Source organism: Chenopodium album, chromosome 4 (assembly GCF_948465745.1).
Source record: "Chenopodium album chromosome 4, dcCheAlbu1.1, whole genome shotgun sequence".
Taxonomy (NCBI): domain Eukaryota; kingdom Viridiplantae; phylum Streptophyta; class Magnoliopsida; order Caryophyllales; family Amaranthaceae; genus Chenopodium; species Chenopodium album.
Genome location: NC_137837.1, coordinates 42718370 through 42734770, shown reverse-complemented (window position 1 = coordinate 42734770; position 16401 = coordinate 42718370). Strand labels below are relative to the sequence as shown.

Here is a 16401-nt window from a genome sequence, read left to right as displayed (position 1 = left end):
AGAAGCAGCAGCAGCAGCAGCAATTATTTTCTTCTAGAGGGCAACAAATCAACAATAGCGCCCAACTACAACAAGTCAGCAACAGTGGCAAAAGCTGGAGCACTAAAAGTCCAAACCACAGCCACTTCTCTTCTATTATAAATGCAAACTTTAAATATTATGGCATGTAGTGATAGAGCAACATGAGCATGAAAGATTCCAGCACATCCACTTAAAATTCCTTCTTCCACCTCTCATGAAGTCCCAAGAAAACATATTTTACTCCCACTAGTTACCGCAGAACAACAAGTACCTCCCCTGCATGCACAACACAAAGATACACTCAGATAACGTAGAGAGCAGAAAAAATGGTAGAAATGTATGCCAAAGACACAAAACAGAGCAAATGTCAGGTGTTGTAAAGTCACAGTGGCTTTTATTGATCCTGATAATGTAAAAGAAGCAAGATTAAAGTAGTTGATTTCAGCTCTGAAAAAAAAAATTAGAAAATTAGTTATATAACTGAAAAGAATAAAGTTACCTTCATTGCATGATTCACTAAACTTGACAGCATCACAGTAGTGATATGTTCCATCAAAAATTTAGTTGAGGAAGTCTTTGTACTAAAGAATAATTAACATTTCCTGATCAAACATATCCAAATCGGGACCTGTAACAATGTAACCTCCTCATGAACGTGTTAAAAAACATAAATTCTCAATCTTAAATAATTTTGTCGTCGCATCTATATGCCTGTAGAAAGAGGCAAAGAGATATTAAATAGTCACCCTACTATAATAAAATCATGAGATTATTTCTCATACAATATAAAGTAGCTCTAGGAAGCTGGTTAAACCATTGAACTAAAGCACACCAAAAACATTTTCAAGTTTCATGACTGTCAATAATTGAAAAGGTACAAACTCTTAACTTCATCTTATATATCCATTTCATACAATGTGAATCAAGTTTATTAATACAATGTGTTTGATTGCACCCTAGATAAAGAGACAACACCTTTTGCTTGGAAGGGGAAGATCGGTTTGATTTGCTTTGGACTTCAGTAATTTAATTAGTCAACTTATGATTAACTTTCTTTTTCCTTATATTAGTGGCTTGCCTTTTGTCTATTAAATATTAATCATGTTTAATTCTAGGAAGTAAAAGAAAAATTAAAAATATAACTAGATATACAAGCCTAGACAACACTAATTCTCGCGCTGTATTTATTCATGATACTCAACTTACCCAGGCATATTTTTCTCAGCCAGCCATCTCTTGAAGGGGCACAAGAAAATACTTTCTAAAATGATCAGTGACACCATCCCCACTCTCCTGTGAAAATAATTACATTATCAATCAAAACAAACTTAGATTTTATAATTATACACCTCATTATCCAAATGATGACTTGGGAATGCTAATATATTAATGACACAAACAATATCAAGCGAGTTAAACAGCTATGCCAAATGGAAGGAGAGGGGCACTCACTCTGAACCCAGATCTTTAATTCTACCAAATCAGTACTCATAAGTTCACAACCAGGAACCAAATTAGATTCAATATCAAGTTAGGCTCATAATTTTTGGGGAAAAAGCTCCAATTACGTAATTGCATTCACCAAATTTAGTTCAAACATCATATAAAGCTCATAATTTTATAGCAACAAAATCAAGTTCCTTATCTTATTAGTACTCATAAGTTCACATTCCCTCTAAATTAATTTATTCCTCATCAAATAATTTAATTTAAAAGAGTCCATTTGCTGAAAGCACGAATCATCAATCTCGCGACTTAGCTTATATTGCATTGGAAAACATAATGGTGACTGTAAATATTCACCCTTCACCTACAATTTATTTTGTTTCAGAACAGGTCACAAACTCAAAGACCACAGTATGTAAATTGTGAAGGCGAAGGCATCAATTTCTACGATTAGTTGCTCATCAACAAATTTCTTATATGAAATTGTTTATATTCAAAATGCAGATATACATAGCAATCATCCATCAACCAAATAATTGAAGATTAGGTAATTTGACAAAAAAAAATAAATAAAATAAATAAATAAAAATTGAGTAAAAACAAACAAACAAACAAAATGCTTAGAGTTGAACGAAGTAAAATTACTCCTGAAGATACGAATGAGCAAACATTTAAAAAAAAACTAAATTAAAAGATCAAAAAGAAGGAATTTTGCCTTTAAAATGAATTGCAAGTTCAATCACGAACACTAGAATTAAATTCAAATAAGCAAATAAGAAATTATATTGAAATCAAATCAAATTAAACCCTAACCTCATATTTCTTATTTATGATTAAAATTAATTCGGATTTGTTGCTGCTGGAATTATTGCATAAAAAAACCATATAATGGGCTCGAAATTAGATCTTAAATTTTTCGATTTTACAGAAGAAAAAAAATCACCGACACGAGCAACCATCACCATCGGTCCATCACCATATCAACGATAATACCGAAAGAAGAATGAATTCTAGAGGCGAACAATGGAGAATGGGGGTGAGAGTAAAGCTAAGAAAGATGGAGTCTTAGAGAACTTGGAAAATTTTATGAGGAAAGAGAGATGAAGTGCAGAACTGTAGGTGGGTATTGGGGATTTTGTGTAAAAATGAATTTTTAGAGGAGAGAGAAGCAATTGGAAGAGTAAACAACAATAAATTAAAATACCGATTAATTGAAAACTGCTCCCTATCTTTTTAAATACTTGCTCCATTTCTCTTGGACATGCATGCCGATGCTAATCTTTGATCACTAATATCTTTAATTATCAATAAGTATAAATTCTAACAATTGAAAATTAATAATCTATTCATTGAAATGATTCCAACAAGTACCCACACGAATATATTTTTTCTTATGTATAAATCACAAACATTAGTCAAAGTAGGACAATTGAATAGTGCAAAAAATAGAAATGGAGCAAGTATTTGAAAACGGAGGGAGCAGTGACTAGTGACTAGTGAGTACTAACATTAGTACGTACTTTCTCAGTTTCTTAATATTTGTAACACCCTTTTTTCACGGTATTTAAGAAAAACGAGTCTCATGTGATTTAAAACATGATCTTATTTATACTTATGATCTATATCTAATACGAAGTACATACTTCGTACTTAGATATAATTCCAAACACTTAAAGCCTTCAAGGTATTGGTTTTCAATGTAAGTATGTATATGTGGCAATACTGTAAAGTTTGCCACGGGAAAACACTCATGGCACAAATGTAAAGTGTTTTTACGGGATAAAAGTTAGTGGTGGCACAAATATAAAGTTTGTCACGGAAAAAGCGCTACTCGTGGCACAAGTGTGATATTTGCCACGGAAAATAAATACCCGTGGCATAAATTTTTCTTCTTAGTTAGGTTTTGTTACATGGTTCATTTTTCCCGTGGCTAGATGAAATTATGCCACGAATTTGGAATTCCCGTGGCATGATTCGTGGCACAAGTGATGATTTGTTGTATTGCGTTTTCGTTAGGATCTCTTCTAAGGTGATTCAAGCACAGAACGGTTTCCGCCAAAACAAAAGGAGCGGGTGAATGACATCCCTCTATTTGTTCTACTATTGACACCATTGAATAATCTCCATATTCTTTGCCTGTCCTAAGTAAACAATTAACAACAAGACAATAACATAAAGCATGAATTTTAAAGCGTTGTTTAGTCATGTTGTCACAAGGGGCGATGATGTGTTCAATAAATTGAATTAAATTCACGCCTTCTTCAGTTCCTATGTTGGTCATATCATTGTCGGACAAACCAAAAAATCTTTGGAATATAGGTTTGGGATCTGACAAGGTTAGCGAATAAGTCACAGGGAGAGTGTTTGTAGGGAAACCTAGCAAGGCCTCTAACTCACCAGGAAGGGGGACAATTTCATCCCCGCTAAACAAGAAAAGATGGTGGTTAGAGTCACAATGGTTGACGGCGGCATGAAGAAAATCAAAGTTAACCACTAGTTGCATATAATTCAATAAAGGGTCTAAGTGGTAAATTTTGAAAGCTAGTTTGTCCTCGGTTGAAAGGGAGGTGACCCATTGCTTCACACGTTGTTTAAAGGTCTTCACCATTGTTAAAAAAAAAAAGAGAGATAGAATAAGATTTTAGAGAGATTAATTCTTTTTAATTTCTGATGTTACTAAGCGAATGAATGCGAGATGATCAAAAGCCAACACAAAAACCACGTTTAAATAGACCCGAGAGTGGTAAATTTTCGGCAAATTCGGCTTAAAGGAAAGTTCACTGACAGGTGGCGCGCGCAACTCCTAAGTTGCGCGCGACACCCACGCGAAACAAAATTACATATGCGCGACTCCCCTGACGCGGCATGTCATTATGGTTAATTTTTGTATTTTAAATCATATAATGACGGAATTCCACGAAATCTTAAGACGAATCATACGCTTGCCTTCTAACACTTTGTGTCCCTTTTCTTGCCTACTTTTTTATTTCTTTTATTTTCTTTTTTATTTTCTTTTATTAATTTCTTGTTTTCTTTTTATTTTTCTTTTTTCCATTGTTTTCCTACTTTCTTTTCCTTTTTATTTTTTATTATTTTCCTACTTTTTATTTTTCTTTTTTTCTTTTTCCTTCTTTTGCCTTCTCTTTTGGAGTTTGTTTATTTTTTCGAGGGAGGTAAGTCGGGAACCTTTTCTCGCCCTCGAAAATTTTTCGCATTAATGTACACATGGAAACGAAAAATAATATTAATAATGACATATATGCAAATGTGCCATATATACCAAAAAATACAAATATATATATATATATATATATATATATATATATATATATATATATATATATATATATATATATATATATAAATGTGTACAGGAGGAATCAGGGTGCTCGGCGACTACTAGACGGTTGTTGCACATCCTGAAAAATCCAAAAACGAAGAACATCCTGAAAAATCCAAAAACGAAGAACATCCTGAAAAATCCAAAAACGAAGATTAAGACATGAAATGTAATAACTTTGTTGAAAAAAAAAGTAATATGTAAAACTTACCGCGATCATCCGATGGTCACGACATGACAAAGTCACGGGGGCTCTCCGATAAGAAGCTCGGGAAGCACGTAAAGTCCTCACCATGCCGTTCACTGTTTCTCGCGAAACCTGTTCGAATAATACAAGGACAGTTAGTAAACAAATGTATATGAAACAAAAAATAAATAGAAATATTTAAGTACATATACATAAAAGGCATACTGACTCAACCGTCTCAAGTACGAATGGTATCCCCTCATCATCCTCGGCCGCTGGAAGGGTCTCACGAATTACTGATCCGGCAGCATCGGTATACGTGATCTCCGCTGTAGGAGGCACCCAACCACCTAGCTCGACCCGCTAAAAATACATGTGAAAAAAAACGATAAAAGGGTCAAAATTCCGAAAAATAAATAGAAACACGAAAAAAGAGAGTTAGAAAACTAACTGGAACAAAGGCCGGAAAAGGATTCAGCCTCGATGCTATAAAAGCCGGATAAAAAGCATCCGGCAGCACCAGCTGCTCCGCTGGATAACCAAGGATCGCCTGAGCTCAATCCTCGGTAGACAACAGGTCTGGACGCAGCATCCGGATTGGGGGATCCGTAGGAACCAAAGGCTCCTTGAACGAAAGCTGCCAGAGAACACGCTCGCCTAAAAACCAAGAGTTGGTCCTCTGGAACACCGAGAGTCCCGTACAGAGGGCCCGGAAACGGCAATGAACCATGCCAGATTGGATAGCCTCAGGGACTCCGACGATCAAACTTCAAGGACGGAGATCGATCTATGAAACACAATCACATGAAAATCGTTAGAAAATGAGTAAAATCAAAAAACGAAAAGAAAACATGTAGTTTGGAATACTCACCGACGCACGAGTCGCTAAAAGAATCCTCTGGCGAAAGTCGCCGACAGAAGTAGCTCGACTCCTCTTAATCTTGACTAATCCATGGCCTGCAGGGAAACGAGTAGCCACAAGAACCCTGGGAGCTAAGAAAGGAAGGTACGAATATCCCCAAGCCTGAAATCGAGAAAAGATAAGCTTAAAGGAAAAAAACAAAAGTAATAACCGGAAAAGCTTAAAATACGTACCTCAAGGATACGACCATGCCATGTAAGCCAGATCCGAGGCACCTTAGTAGCTGCCGTGGAATCCATGACCCGGGTCGCCTTGCCCACAGCCGTAAGCATACGGGCATACGACACCTCCGCCCAACTCAGGTTACCTAATTACCCCAAATCGCTAAGGTAAATAAGTAACCCGATGGAGAAACGCTCTCCTCGATCACTCAAGATAGTGACGGAAAGAACGTGGGCAATGTATATCCAAGCCAGCTGCTCAGGTGTACACTGTTGTTCAAGCTCATCAGCCGACAACTCGTTGGCAGATCCGAGTACGGACAAGATTGCGCATACACGTGAAGGGCCGACGCAAGACGATCCCCCACAAGGTCGCGCAACCTCTCGTCTGACCCCTTTACGAGCTCTATAACTATAGGCTCGCCTCCGAAAGGAAAACCCGCAATCATACAGAAATCAAAAAGGGTAACCGTCATCTCTCCCCATGGAAAGTGGAAAGTGTTGGTGGAATCCCACCAAAACTTCAGCAATCCACGGAGGAAAGCTGACGATGCAGACTAGCTCGATAAATCCCGAAGAGCCGCTAGCTGGGAGTCAATCCCAGAAAGTGCTACAATCTCCTTTGCCACCTCGGGCAAACGCTCAAAACAGGCTCGCAGGTCACCAGAGTCGTACAAACGCATGTCAGGCTCACTCTAAAAATAAAAAAACGGTTATGGTTTTAAAAGGAGAAGAAACAAAGGAAAAGAAAAGAGACAAAGGCGCGGAAAACTCACGATGACGCGCCACCCTCGGATCGAAACGTGGTGTTCTCGGTCCCACTTAAGGACCCTAGGATCCTATTTGGGAGGAGACTCCCAAACCACCTTCTCCTGGCGACGTCGATCGGCTGCGACGCGTCGCTCTCGAACCTCCTCTCGAGGACGGGTTACCCTCATCCGAGGGCGAACCGCCTCGTCCGGACCACCAAGAACCTCCTCGGCATCGACAAACGGAGGCGAGTCCATGCTATGACGGATAAAATTTATTTAATTAGTTTATTTTATTTCCTAAACTAAACTAATATACGTATTCTAGACCCATTTCGGCAGCATAACGGCTACCGATAGGGCAAAACATGAAAATCGAATGCAACCTATACTTGGGGGCTACGATACCTACAATTAAACTTAGTAAATGGGGGCTTTTAACACCCACAAAAGCCATCCTATACCAGTTTCAACTAAGCATTCAAGAGATTATATTCTAAAATCTCAAAGAATCAACTAATTCTAGACGAATAACATTAATATAAACGTGATTATCGTCTACCAAGCAATTTTGGAGTTCGAATATGGTGAAAATAGGCTAAGTATACACTTCGCGTCATTTTTTCGGATTCAAAATTTTCAAAATGATAATTATGGAAGCAAAAACAAGTTCCAATACTACAATTGTTGCATAATTAACAAGTATAACCAAAATGGGCAAACAAAATAACAGAAAATCAAGCAAAAATTCGAAAAAAGAAGCAAGAACGAACTTGAAACATGAAATGCTCATACAAAGTTCAATACTTAACCATTTTTTATCAAATTTGTTGCAAAACACTTCTTAAAAATGGCATAACAACATAGAGCAAACAATTTCAAGAAAAATAAGCCTAATAAAAAACCCCCAAATTCGAAATTTGAGGTTTAACGATTCGAAAATCATTCGAATTCAGCCAAAAAAGAGCAAATTTTAGCAAAAAACTTACATTGGATTATGGAAAATATGAATTGAGAACGAGATTAGCTTCCTTTAGCTTCAAAAATTTCAAAAAAAAACTGAGCTTTTTAGAGAGAGAAAGAGTCGAAAATGGCAAAGGAAGGAAAAATGGCAAAATGAAAAAATCGCTTCTGCGATTTTCATTTTACCGACATAAATGTCGCGCCCAACTTTAGATGTTGCGCGTGACATACCAGCGCAACTCAGAAAGATGCGCACGCCTGGCCAGCGCGACCTACTGAGTTGTGCGCGGATACTGGTCACCAAAAGACCGGATTTTGATTTTAATCCGTTTGATCATTTTTTTTGAACGGTTTTTGCTCGTTATTAGACGTAATGGCACGCAAATCATCAAAATCTTTTTGCTTTGCATATTGTCGTTTGTTTTCTTTTTTGTTAGTTTTTTGCATCATATTGCATGCACACCGTGCTTTGTGCCTTCCCCAAGCATACGTTTTGAACGTTTTTCGTAAGAGTGCCTTAAGACGTTCCGTGGTGGTGCTTTACGTAAGAGCACCCATAGACAGGTTTGTCATTTTACTGTACTGACGTTACAAATGTCCGGGTTTTCTTCTTTTTTCACGTCCGAAGCAAAAAGGAAGGCGTTTTCATGCAGCGTAAAAATGCAAATGGCGTATCGTACGGTGCAAAATTGTGCGACGTAGGTGATGCATAAAATTTCACTCAGCCCAAGATTTGCGAGATCTACCTCTTTGAACTTATAGGTAGAGAATTACTGTAGGCGTCAACTTAACTAGTCGACAGGCGCGCCGAACCTTCAGGAACAAGCACTTCTTGAATGGGAGCAAATACGGTAGTTAGTGCGCTTACTAAGTTACCGGACAGTTAGGGTGTCGAATCCGCCCCCTCTATAAAGAAGCGACGAGACGATGTCGCGCCTATATAGTCACGTGCCCCCAGTCTTAAGACACGTGTACTCATCTTGTGGACAAAACTGATGAGAGAGTTGCTGACTTTATTCACTCTCACTAAATTTGGATACATGCCTCCAGTCCTGAGACATGTATTTCTATCTTGTGGACGTCCGGCTCAAATACCGGACCCGGCTCGAATAGCGAAAACCCCTTTTTCATCTTTTACTTTGTTAAAGTCAGGTAAAGTTTCAATGACATATCGAGGGACTTTAGACCAACGATGACACGATTAAGAGGAATTCCTCCCCTTTTATTCTTTTAAAACCGATTTCTTTTCATGACCTGACATCACCCAGAATACTTTTACTTGTAAGAGAATTCTATAATTGCAAAGGATTGTTTTAGACTAGGAAGGACCTTTTCTAGCCTTAAATGGCTACTTGTTTTAAACACTTAGCGAACCAAGGATTGTTTCGACATCCTTAAAACATTACTGAAAGATTCTGTATCCTTAGAGAACTTCGAAAAATGAGTCTCGAATTTATTTCCTTGACTACTTTGATCATCGTCTATTCTAGACTCGATCTAAGTGGGGGCTAACTGTAGACATATACTTTTGGACTCCTGTCCCGACAGGAAAGTGCGATGACGATAAATAAAGCCATCTTTGTGTTGGATCAAAGTGAAGAATACTTATGGATAACTAGTTAAGCCACAAAACACAAAACACTAGCCCAAATTAAAGAAAAAAGCCAAAACAAAGGTCCAATTAACAAAACCCGATCATAATTAGGCTTAAGCCCGTGCTTAAACCCTAATAATGACGGATTTATGAGCGCCTAGGTTAAAACATAGTGTTGCCGCAGAAAAATCCGCGCACAACTCACAAAGTCAGGCTGGGCTGCCGCGCGCAACTATTTCAGTTGCGCGCGACACCCAGTGCAACTTCCAGAGTTGCGCTGCAGAAGATATGTAATTATTCGGAAATTATACGGAAAATATAAAATCGAATCTTACCATAAAGCCGCGCGCAAGAACAATAGTTGCGCTGCACATAGCAGCGCAACTCTAATACTTGCGCTGGGTTGCCGCACGCAACTTCATCTGTTGCGCGTGACACCTGCTGCGGCAGATTGCTCAAAACCCTAAACCTAATCCTTGTCTATAAATACGAGCTTAAACCGAGGCTTCAACAGACAGAAATTAACCTGAAACTCTGGCGAAAAAACTTGTGGAACTTGTGCAACCTAGCCCTCTTATCCTAAACACTCACCCTTTCGATACTTTGTTACTACGGTGGAGGTTTCCAAATAAGAAGGTGTCCATAAGCGTTCTATACGGAGATCTAGCAAAGAGAAGTGGTAAATTCCCGAACACTTAGTTAAATCACCTTTATTTTCTTGTTTAAAAGGACTTTAATTAATTAATTAGTGTTGTTTGATCACTTTTAAATAATTAATTAATCAATTCCACGTAGTATTTAAATAATTGTTGGTTGATCACTTAATCCAAGGAAAATCTTGTTTATTTATTGTTTTTTTCACGAATATTATTAAATAAGAATAACGACTTTTGCAATGTAATTCCTACGTTAATTAATGTTTGTAAATAAAATCAACTAACATAGTTTTAGGTATCGCGTTGCATATATTGTTTGGTGATGAAATTGTGAAAAGGGAAGAGCTAGTAGAGGCCATACTAGGGCTAGGATGACGATTCCCTTCTAAAAAGAACGTTATCTTAGTACCCTCGCTCCCGAACTCATTTCTGGTTTATAGACCAATTTGGGCATTGGTAAACTTATGATTTGTGCTAATTATTCCATGAACTCCACATGGAATAAAGGCATGAACGAGGTTTATGAGTTTTTCCTAAAACTCATTGGCAACTCCTACTTGTTTCTTACAAAAAAAAGCGTGATGATAGAATCAATTCTAATTCAAGGTCCCCCAAATAGTCAGGAATTCAAATCCTACTACACCCTAACAAGTGTAAAGTCCTAGGCTTTTAAGTGGCCTAGGGCATTTAAGGAGAGTACCCCTTACGATGGGATCACCCTCCTTACAATAACTATGGTTGTTATAGCTACCACAATTCCCTTGGATTTCATGGTTTCTATAACCGCCATTTTGGTTATAATTGTCATAATTCATTTGGTTGTGATAATTCCTATTTCAAACATTCCTTTGAACATCAACTCTAGGTCCAACATTGTTATTAGAAACTAAGTTCACATGTTCATTCTCACTCCCAACATATTCATTACAAGGAACATTAGGGCAAAAAGAAGCATCATGGTCATTCATTCCAAACAAATCACAAAACCAACATTCTCTAATCATGCAAAAAGAAGAAGGAAGAGAGTTAGAGGAAGAAGTACCTCTCCCCTTAATTTGGGAGGGAAGAATTGGTGCTTGTGAGGTCACGCTCTCGAGCTTATACTTGATAGAAACTACCTCTTTTCCTAAATCCGAAATTAGAGTCCACAAATTGTTGATAGCATTGAGTTGTTCCATTAAGCATCCCATTGTACTACTCTTGTTTATCGACTCCTTCTCACAATCTTTCCATTCCATGTAGTTTCTAACTACTTCCTCAATGATACCCACAACCTCTTCCTCAGTCTTATTCATGATTGGGCCTCCGGCTCCGGCATCTAGACTTGCTCTCCCTTGAGGACTCAAACTGCCATAAAAAAATTTGAATGATTAGGTAAGTGGGGATCCCATGGTGAGGACACTCACGTAGATACTCTTTGTATCTCTCCCATGCTTCATAAAGGCTTTCACTAGACTTTTGCTTGAAACCTTGAATCAAAGCTCTTGCCTCCGCCGTTTTGTTTAGAGGGAAGAAACTAGAAAGGAATTCCTTGGTGACTTCATCCCAAGTTCTCAAAGAATTAGGCTTCACTTCCTTATCTAGCCACTCTTGAGCTCTTCCAATTAGAGAAAACAAAAATATCTTAAGCCTTATGAATTCTTGAGCTACCCCGCTCACCTTAATCGTGTTGCAATATTTCCCGGATTCCTTAAAATGATTGAGGGGACTCTCATTCACTCACTACTACAAAAGTGACATTAGGTAACACCAAATGGTAACACTTTCATAGTTATAAAGTTATTTAATATATAAGTAACACTCGTGTAACACTTTAGTTTTATGTAGCACTTAGTTGTAACATTTTTATTTTAGGTAGCACTTAATTGTAACACTTTAGTTTTATGTATCATTTGGTTGTAACACTTTGATATTAGTAGCATTTGTTTAAAAAAAAAACAAATACTTTTTTATGACTTCTCTCTTTCCTCCTTTACTTTTTCTCAAAACCTGATCTCAAATTTCCCTCTTTTAAAAACTCAGTTTCTCACTCACCGCCTCACCAGCCACGCCGACGCCCTCTATTGGCTAATGAAGCTCTCACCGGCCACCCTACGTCCCCACCCACTGGCCAAAGAAGGCGGTTACCCCACGAGCACGCGGGTTGAGTGACGAAAGGGGCTTTCTGTTAGGAAACCCTAGATAAAAATTCAATAGAAACTATGATGATGGGTGAGATTTTGATAAAGATGATGTGATAAATCAATAACAACACCTACATCAACAACGAGCAGCATCAATCATGAATTGTATAAGGACATAGGAAAATAGGGTGGTTGATTTTAGCGTAGAGAGAGAGCGGCGAGATGATAAAGTGGCAACATAGCATCGATTCCATCTTTGACCAGGGTTTTTCCATCAATTCTATTAATTAATTGATTTTTGGATACCCTTAACATTTTGAGATGAATTTATTATTATAAGTTTTGATTGAAATTAAGGAATGCATGACCAATATTTTTTTAATCTATGAATTAATTGCTCTTAAATGGCAAATGGGAATTACCCATTATTGTATTTAAAAATGAAACCGTTATATTTTCACTAATAAAGAATGTTTGGGAGATTATATGTTTAATTATTGGTTTTTGATTAGGTCTTTGATTAATTGAAATGGGAATATCTATGTATATTAAGTGGGACAATTGGTGTTGTACTAGACAGATATTGTTCAACAGATGAATGTTGGCTTTATTCTTTTGCTTGTCATAGTGTATTTATTAATTTATGTATCTTTAATTTAATCGGGGTTTTATGGGTAGGATTTTGATTCCTACTTGAATTAGGTGCAATAATAAAATTGTTCAAATTTTTAATAGCTTCTATTTTATTTTATCGTTTTTGATTGCTTATTGATTTTTCAATACTAATATAAATGAGGTACAAGAACATGAGGAGACATTGAAATGAAGTTTGTGATCCAAAGAGGGGCCTCCACCTAGGCAGCCATTGTCCCTTGGAGATTTGGCAGCTTCATGCTTAGGTTGACACCACGTCGAAAGCAAATGGGTAATATTCTTTTTTTTTAAAAAAAAATCCAATTATTTTAGAATTGTAGGACATTTATGAAATTGTTAGACCAATTTTGAAATGCAGCTTATCTGTTTTTGAAAAGTAAAACTTATTCATTAGTGGCTTTCTTGCAATATTTAGAATTTTATGATTTGGACAGGCATAATGCGTAAGTCTGCATGGGCTTTGGAAGGTAGTGTCTCCCACTGCTTTAACTTAAATCCAAGCTTGTATAATAGTCAGGTAATGTGGTACATTGGTGCATCTTACTCTGCTCTTTTTCTTTTTATGTTATTCTCAAAGCAGTTGTTCAGATATAGATTAAGATGTAAAAAAGCAAAACGATTCAAAAATCTATATGGCAATCATATTTTGATACGTTAGTTTTAGTTCAGTTATGCAATGCCGCAATCATATAATGAAGTGCTTGGATATAAATGAGGGATTCCCAAGTTAGTGGTGCAGCCATTAAGAACCCACATTTGTGAAGGAGTTTTAGAATGGACCTAAATTAAAAGTCATTAAAAGAATCAGGGATATACCATAAGCCAATAAAAATATTAATCAACTTAAAGATCAATGATTAAAAAATATTTTGTCTGCAATTTCTTTTTGGTTTCTAACTCGTATGCATAATAAGTTGCTGGAGAATGTGGTGGAAGGTAAGTAATGTCTCCTCTGGAATTTGCATGCATATTAGATTATGTCACAAATTTGTTGACTTGTACGAAAAACTATAGGTTTTTGAGATTTATATATAACATGGAATCAAAGGAAAATATCTATTTATTATATATATCTGCTCTAAGTCTTTTAATTGTTTATAGTGTACAAGATTAGTTGTGGTCCTCCCAATCTACCATACTTACACTACTTTCATCACCAAATTGTAATTGTTCAGGTTGAGGTGGAAAGAATGAAAGCCGAAACACAAGATAAGTTCATGAAAAAGCTTGCTATTGCAAGGCACACAGCCGAAGAAAAGCGGGTGGCTGCTGAAACAAAAGTGAATAAGCAAGCAGCATAGACTAAGTAGCAGGCTGAGTATATCAGAAAGACTGGCTGACTACCTTCCAAATTTTCGTCCTGGAGTTGCTGTTGTTAATGTTCTGTGCTTGTCATTCTTGTGTTCTCTCTACTTAGTGGAAATTAGGTGGAGCCTTACTCAGTAGCTGATTTTCACTATTATTCAAGAACGTGAACAATTTCAGGCAACTTCGGCCTTTTCTAATGAATTCGGCTTGAACAGTTGTGAAATGGAGGGAAATCCCAAGAATCCCCATACCAAATGAACCCATTCACCGTCACTTCGATACACATTCAATAATGTATGAAACTATACTAACGTTACCAAGCAAAATGAGGTAATGAATAATATTTTTTCTTTTAGAAAGCAGTATATGTTATTATTGTGGTATTGCATATTTTGTTGTTGTTTCCTGTTGCTGCTGTTTCGCTTATGTGCTACTAGTGTTGTGCATATGTGATGTTGTTGTTCTGCTAGTGCTTCTATTGTTGTGTGTTGTTGCTGTTCTGCTTATGTGCTGCTGTTGTTCTGTTTCCGAGCTGCTGCTGTTGTTCTGTTTCCGTGCTGCTGTTGTTCTGTTTCCAAGAAGCTGTTGCTGTTTCATATATTGTATTTTTTTTTTATGAAATTGTAATGTTACAAGCATCTATTAATAAAAATATCTAAGTTTATATATATATATATAATGGTTTGTTTATCAATTTTACTTTTTTTTATGCATTAAAGGGACCGATTCAAGGGAAGATCGATACCCTTATTTTATGTTAAGGGCACTGGTTCGGCCCTTAAACTGGTGCCCTAAGTCGGTTTTGAGCTAGTGCCAATAAATAATTATTTCAATAAAAAATATATAATAATAATAATAATAATAATAATAATAATAATAATAATAATAATAATAATAATAATTATTATTATTATTATTATTATTATTATTATTATTATTATTATTATTATTATTATTATTATTATTATTATGTTACCAATAAATAAATAAGGTGCTACGTTAGTTTGCAAAAAGTGATACATAATATCGAATGTAGTGATACTAAATGTCAAAAGATGATTAAAAAAATGTTACCTAATACCCAACGAGGTGTTACATTAGTTTGTAAAGTGATACACAATGTCGGATAAAGTATTACTATATGATTGAAAATGATACTAAAGATACATATGTATTACCTAAGACATAATAAGTAACACTTTTGAAGTGATACCTATAACATAAAAAGTGTTACATAGAAGAGTTTATAGTAACACTTTAAAAAGTGTTACTATACTTCACCCAAAGTGTTACATAAGACCTTGGGTAACATGGGCGGATGTATCACCCACTAAAGTGTTACCTATTGTCTATAATAACATTTTTACCACTTTATGTAACACTTTGTGGGTGTTACTTAAGGTTAGTTTTGCACTAGTGACTTCTCCACTATATTGCCGCCTTTCAATCAAAGTTATCATTGCTGGCTTGATTTCAAAGTCACAATCCGGGATCAATAATGGAGCAATCCCGCTCTCGTACTTGTATGCACGCGGAGTGCCAAACTCCTTCAATGTAACCCTTTGAGCTTCTCTCATGTTCACTTGCACACACAAACTCAAAGGAAAATATTAGTAGCACGGCTACAAATGTATCCTGAAGAAGAAAATCTTTTTGTATTTTCAAATTTTTGTTAAATAGACTCAACAACAATAGCAATCATCTACGCCATTCCCCGGCAACGGCGCCATTTTTTATCTAGGGCGAGACTAGGTCGTTGAAAGCTAATCTACCCTTGGTCAAAACACAATTTATAATCTCTCAACACACCCCTATACCAAGCATAAAGTAAGTCCAGGGTCGAACCACTAGGAATGGGAGGTTAATGCTAATGTCAAAGTTAAGCTATTTCAAAGCAATGAGGTGAGGTGTGTCTATTCTACCAGTCAAACAATCGAAATGAAAATCAAACTTATCAAGTACTAGGGTATGGATCCATATAAACTCATAATTAATTCAACTAATTGGGATTGGAGATGACTAAGACAAGTGTTGCCAGGGAAAATCGATTAAGCAATCAAGAGAATATGGTAGGCTAATCTCCTATAGGTCAAACTAGCGCCAACTACGAGAGACTCTAGCTAGGAAACTTGCAAACCTACTCAATCGGCAAATGTAAGCCACAAATCAATAGTCCGTATCAATGTGAACCTACAATGCAATCTAGTATGAGAAACTTAGGTTGATCACTCCTAAATTGAACACACACATGCACATAATCAATCAAACAATTTAATC

General features: G+C 36.6%; 1 non-coding gene across 1 annotated transcript; it reads left to right on the top strand.

Annotated features, from left to right (window-relative positions):
• Window positions 1-11423: 11423 nt before the first annotated feature.
• On the top strand, window positions 11424-11529 carry LOC145629844 (small nucleolar RNA R71). Its single transcript, XR_014111973.1, has one exon. It is a non-coding gene; the product is annotated as a small nucleolar RNA R71 (small nucleolar RNA).
• Window positions 11530-16401: the final 4872 nt, after the last annotated feature.